Source organism: Eschrichtius robustus, chromosome 13 (assembly GCF_028021215.1).
Source record: "Eschrichtius robustus isolate mEscRob2 chromosome 13, mEscRob2.pri, whole genome shotgun sequence".
In the NCBI taxonomy this organism is placed as follows: Eukaryota; Metazoa; Chordata; class Mammalia; order Artiodactyla; family Eschrichtiidae; genus Eschrichtius; species Eschrichtius robustus.
The window spans coordinates 79875413-79881972 of NC_090836.1; the positions used below are offsets into that span (position 1 = coordinate 79875413).

The window sequence follows — 6560 nt, forward strand, 5'->3', positions numbered from 1 at the left end:
TTGACTAATTGTCTTTATGAGAGTTTCTTTAGAAAATTTGAAACTTACTCTCCAAACTCTATGGGCAAGAAAGACCACATTGCTTCATTTTCTTTAATCAATTGAAATTTCACTTCAACCTCCAGCCTACAATACTGTTGAAAAACAGGTGTTTAGTAGTTACATGTCAAAGTAAGCTTAAGGTGCTCTCTACCTCCTTCATATTATCCATCAACAAACTATCCTCCCATTCTTTGAAATAGATAATATTTTCTTGACTTTTTATGCAAAAGTGGTATTCACATGCAAATTGAAACTCTCTTTCTGGAACCTGATTGTTGCTCTTTTTTTGTGTGTGTGTGTGATGTCTGATCTTATTTATTTATTACTCTTAGAACATCTCATTTTTGACTGGACTCAGAAGTAGAAGCTCTCAGAGAGGACAGCCTCCCTCTCTTGGCAGTCTGTTCCTGGCCTTTTTCTTTGGCCTCCTTCATTCTCTTGGCCAAAAGTTTAGCATATTCTGAAGCCTCTTCCTTATTTTTCTTAGTACGCTGTTTCTTCAGAGCAATATGCCGACGTTTGTGTTGCAGAACACGTGGAGTAACAAGACGCTGAATCTTGGGTGCTTTGGTCCTAGGTTTCTTACCCTCTTTGTTTAGGGGCTTTCTCACAACGTACTGGCGGACATCATCTTCTTTAGAGAGATTGAAAAGTTTGCGGATTCTGCTAGCTTTTTCGGGCCCCAGGCGATGAGGCACAGTAGTATCAGTGAGTCCAGGAATATCCTTCTCCCCTTTTTTTATGATGACCAAATTGAGAACCCTCAGATTGGCATCCACAATGCAACCCCGTACAGATTTGTGCTTTCTTTCTCCAGTCCTCCTTGGTCTGTAACAGGAATGCCCCTTACTCAGTAACAGGCGGACTTAGCCATGGGTCAAGACACCCTGCTTCATGGGGAAACCCTGTTTGTCGTTCCCACCACTGATTCGGACCACATAACCCTTCCATTCTTCACCCAGAGCATCAGCAGCAACTTCTGTGGCCACACGCTTCTCATAAAAGGTATGAAGTTTTTGTTCATCGTCCACTTCAATGAGTTTCTGGCAGCCAGTGGCCAGGAAAGAGATGTTCAGCTTCATTCGGAAGTGGCCGACCGCCACCGAGGCGCCACGAAAAAGAGACCCCCTGATTGTTGCTCTTAAGCTCTGCTAGTTTGGGAATTTTGGAACCTAAACATTAGCGGCTTCTTCCTCCTCTTGTCCTCCTAGCCCTTCCTCCCCTAGGGACTTACATTCCTAGGGTCCTGCAGCAGAGCAAAAACTTAATGGATACAGCTTCCAGTTCCAGCTATGATAGAAAAATAGGTATCAGATTGGTTTCAGAAAAATAGGTATCAGATTGCTTTCCCACTTTAAACAACTATAATGCTGGGGAAAATGTATGAAGAAGCAGTATGTGGGCATTAGACAATAGGCAATAGAGGACCATAATCCTTGAGAGAAGGAAACTACATGAAGTGAACTTCCCATTCATCCCTATGAAAAGTTCAACATGTGAAAAAAAAATCTGCCTGTTGCCATGTTGCAAATCAAGGAACAGGGAAGTGGAACCCAAACAGAGTGCAGTGGTTTCTTTGGGTAGAGAAAAGACAGATCAGAATTCAGGGATGCTGAGGCTGCTGGAATTTTTAGGGTAGGGCACCCGAGAGGACAGAGGCTTAAAATTATGGATAAAGATCTCCTTGAGCCTTGGCTGGGTACTAAGCTGCACACGTTCAGGGTGAGGCTCCAAAAAGTGCGACAGAGAACAACTACTGTGAGGTGTGAGCTGAATGGGGATTCCAGAGATATTTCAGTTCTGATAAACCAGAGAGTAAATCCCTCACTAAAAATCCACAGCAGTTAGTGGAGACTCCAGAATAACCACACATTAGGAGTATGGCTACTCTAGCCCTAGAGTAAGAACAACTTTAGACCTGCCCTAAAAAAGCCTAAAACCAAACCTTGACAAAATCAAGCTGAGCTGCAAATAAATGAACTGCCAGCCAGAACAGAATTCAATACTTATTAGAGGAAGACTCTCAACCAAATCACATCCCAAAAGTCAAGCACACAGTAACAAATTACTACATATATGAAGAAGCAGGACAGTGTGTTACATATTCTGGAGAAACAGATAGTCAATAGTAATAAATCCAGAGTTGACAGAGATAGTAGCGTTAATGGGCCAGGACTTCAAAACAGCTTTTATAAATATATTCAAGGATTTAAGAGAAAATGTGGACATTATGTGTGGGTAGAAGAAGAATCAAAGCAGCGTGGAAACCTTAAAAATGAAACAAATGTGAATCCTCAGAGTGAAAAATACAATCTATGAAGTTAAAAATTCACTGGATGGGTCTAACAGATTTGACATTGTAGAAGAAAAGTTCAGTAAACTTGAAGACAGGTCAAAAGAAATAATCTAAACTTCTTAAAAGAATTTTATAAATAAGCACAACCTCAGTGATTCTAGGACCATATCTAGAAAGCGAACATACTTGTAATTATAGTCCCAGAAGAAGAGAAAGGAAACAAGGGGACAGAAAAAAATGTTTGAAGAAACAGTAACTGAAATTTTTCTAAATTTGATGAAAAATAACCTGAAAACCTCAAACCTCAATAAATTCCAAGTAGGATAAATAGACAGAAAACTAATTCTATCTAGTCATATCATATTCCAATTGCTGAGAACAGCAATGACAAAATTCTGAAAGGAGAGAAATATCACCTACAGGGGACTGATGATAAGAACAAGAACTAACTTCTCATCAAAATCAATGCAAACCAGAGGAAAATGGAATAACATTTAAAGGGCTAAAAGGAGGGGGGAAACCCTGGCAACCTACAATTCTATCAATACATACAGCAAAAAAGTCCTTAAAAAAATGAAGTAGAAATAAAGGCATTTCCATATAAACAAATGCTGAAAGAATTCATTACAATAGACTGTGGTACAGGAAATGTAAACAGAAGTCCATCAGGCTGAAATGAAATAATAACAGAAAGTTGAATCTACATGAAGGAATGACGAGCACCAGAAATGATAAATACACAGGGAAATATATGAAATACTTTTATTGTTTATTAATTTATTTAAAAGACAATGGACTAAGGTAGAAATAATAATATATCAAGGGAGTTTATAACATATACAGAAGTAAAATATATGACAATAAAAGCAGAAGGAACAGAAGAAAGTGAAGGAAAGTATATTGCATAAGTATATGGCATACCGGCATACCTCGTTTTATTGCACTTTGCTTCATTGTGCTTCACAGATACTGCATTTTTTACAAATTGAAGGTTTGTGGCAACCCTGTGTCCAGCAAGTCTATTGGCTCCATTTTTCCAAAAGCATATTCTCAATTTATGTCTCTGTGTCACATCTTGCTAATTCTCACACTATTTCAAACTTTTTCATTACCATTATATTTGTATGGTTATCTGTGATCAGTAATCTTTGATGTTACTTTAGCAATTTTTTTTGTTTTGTATTTTTAAATTAAGGTATGTACATTGTGTTTTTAGGCATAAGGCTACTGCACACTTATAATACTACAGTATAGTGTAAACATAACTTTTATTTATTTTAATTTATTTTTTTTTTAAACATCTTTATTGGAGTATAACTGCTTTACAATGGTGTGTTAGTTTATGCTTTATAACAAAGTGAATCAGCTATACATATACGTATAGCCCCATATCTCCTCCCTTTTGCATCTCCCTCCCACCCTCCCTACCCCACCCCTCTAGGTGGTCACAAAGTACGGAGCTGATCTCCCTGTGCTATCAGCTGCTTCCCACTGGCTATCTATTTTACATTTGGTAATATTTATTAGTCCATGCCACTCTCTCACTTCGTCCCAGCTTACCCTTCCCCCTCCCTGTGTTCCTCAAGTCCATTCTCTATATCTGCATCATTATTCCTGTCCTGCCCCTAGGTTCTTCAGAACCATTTTTTTTTTTAGATTCCATATATATGTGTTAGCATACGGTATTTGTTTTTCTCTTTCTGACTTACTTCACTCTGTATGACAGACTCTAGGTCCATCCACCTCACTACAAATAACTCAAATTCGTTTCCTTTTATGGCTGAGTAATATTCCATTGTGTATATATGTGCCACATCTTCTTTATCCATTCATCTGTCGATGGACACTTAGGTTGCTTCCATGTCCTGGTTATTGTAAATAGAGCTGCAGTGAACATTGTGGTACATGACTCTTTTCGAATTGTGGTTTTCTCAGGGTATATGCCCAGTAGTGGGATTGCTGGGTCATATGGTAGTTCTATTTTTAGTTTTTTAAGGAACCTCCATACTGTTCTCCATAGTGGCTGTATCAATTTACATTCCCACCAACCGTGCAAGAGGGTTCCCTTTTCTCCACATCCTCTCCGGCATTTATTGTTTGTAGATTTTTTGATGATGGCCATTCTGACCGGTGTGAGGTGATACTTCATTGTAGTTTTGATTTGCATTTCTCTAATGATTAGTGATGTTGAGCATTCTTTCATGTGTTTGTTGGCTGTCTGTATATCTTCTTTGGAGAAATGTCTATTTAGATCTTCTGCCCATTTTTGGATTGGGTTGGTTGTTTTTTTGATATTGAGCTGCATGATCTGCTTGTCAATTATGGAGATTAATCCTTTGTCAGTTGTTTCATTTGCAACTATTTTCTCCCATTCTGAGGGTTGTCTTTTTGTCTTGTTTATGGTTTCCTTTGCTGTGCAAAAGTAAGTTTCATTAGGTCCCATTTGTTTTTTTTGTTTTTTTTATTTCCATTTCTCTAGGAGGTGGGTCAAAAAGGATCTTGCTGTGATTTATGTCATAGAGTGTTCTGCCTATGTTTTCCTCTAAGAGTTTTATAGTGTCTGGCCTTACATTTAGGTCTTTAATCCATTTTGAGTTTATTTTTGTGTATGGTGTTAGGGAATGTTCTAATTTCATTCTTATACAGCAGCACTTATTGAAGAGGCTGTCTTTTCTCCATTGTATATTCTTGCCTCCTTTATCAAAAATAAGGTGACCATATATGCGTAGGTTTATCTCTGGGCTTTCTATCCTGTTCCACTAATCTATATTTCTGTTTTTGTGCCATTACCATACTGTCTTGATTACTGCCGCTTTGTAGTATAGTCTGAAGTAAGGGAGCCTGATTCCTCCAGCTCCGTTTTTTTTTCTCAAGATTGCTTTGGCTATTCGAGATCTTTTGTGGTTCCATATAAGTTGTGAAATTTTGTCTTCTGGTTCTCTGAAAAATGCCAGTGGTAGTTTGCTAGGGATTGCATTGAATCTGTGAATTGCTTTAGGTAGTATAGTCATTTTCACAATGTTGATTCTTTCAATCCAAGAACATGGTATATATCTCCATCTGTTTGTATCATCTTTAATTTCTTTCATCAGTGTCTTATAGTTTTCTGCATACAGGTCTTCGTCTCCTTAGGTAGGTTTATTCCTAGGTATTTTATTCTTTTTGTTGCAGTGGCAAATGGCAGTGTTTCCTTAATTTCTCTTTCAGATTTTTCATCATTAGTGTATAGGAATGCAAGAGATTTCTGTGCATTAATTCTGTATCCTGCAACTTTACCAAATTCATTGATTAGCTCTAGTAGTTTTCTGGTGGCATCTTTAGGATTTCCTATGCATAGTATCATGGCATCTGCAAACAGTTTTATTTATTTTCCAATTTGTATTCCATTTATTTCTTTGTCTTCTCTGATTGCTGTGGCTAACACTTCCAAAACTATGTTGAATAACAGTGGTAAAGGGGCAGCCTTGTCTTGTTCTTGATCTTAGTGGAAATGGTTTCAGTTTTTCACCATTGAGAATGATGTTGGCTGTGGGTTTGTCATATATGGCCTTTATTACATTGAGGTAGGTTCCCTCTATGCCTACTTTCTGGAGAGTTTTTGTCATAAATCGGTGTTGAATTTTGTTGAAAGCTTTTTCTGCATCTACTGAGATGATCATATGGTTTTTATCCTTCAGTTTGTTAACATGGTGTATTACATTGATTGATTTGCATATATTGGCGAATCCTTGCATTCCTGGGATAAACCCCACTTGATCATTGTGTATGATCCTTTTAATGTGTTGTTGGATTCTGTTTGCTAGTATTTTGTTGAGGAGCTTTGCCTCTATGTTCATCAGTGATACTGGCCTGTAGTTTTCTTTTTTCTGTGACACCTTTGTCTGGTTTTGGTATCAGGGTGATGGTGGCCTCGTAGAATGAGTTTGGGAGTGTTCCTCCCTCTGCTATATTTTGGAAGAGTTTGAGAAGGATAGGTGTTAGCTCTTCTCTAAATGTTTGATAGAATTCGCCTGTGAAGCCATCTGGTCCTGGGCTTTTGTTTGTTGGAAGATTTTTAATCGCAGTTTCAATTTCATTACTTGTGATTGGTCTGTTCATACTTTATATTTCTTCCTGGTTCAGTCTGAGAAGGTTGTGCTTTTCTAAGGATTTGTCCATTTCTTCCAGGCTGTCCATTTTATTGGCATATAGTTGCTTGTAGTAATCTCTCATGATCCTTTGT

General features: G+C 37.8%; 1 pseudogene; it reads right to left on the minus strand.

Annotated features, from left to right (window-relative positions):
• Positions 1 to 380: 380 nt before the first annotated feature.
• On the minus strand, positions 381 to 1135 carry LOC137775222 (small ribosomal subunit protein eS6-like; annotated as a pseudogene).
• Between the last annotated feature and the right edge of the window lie 5425 nt (positions 1136 to 6560).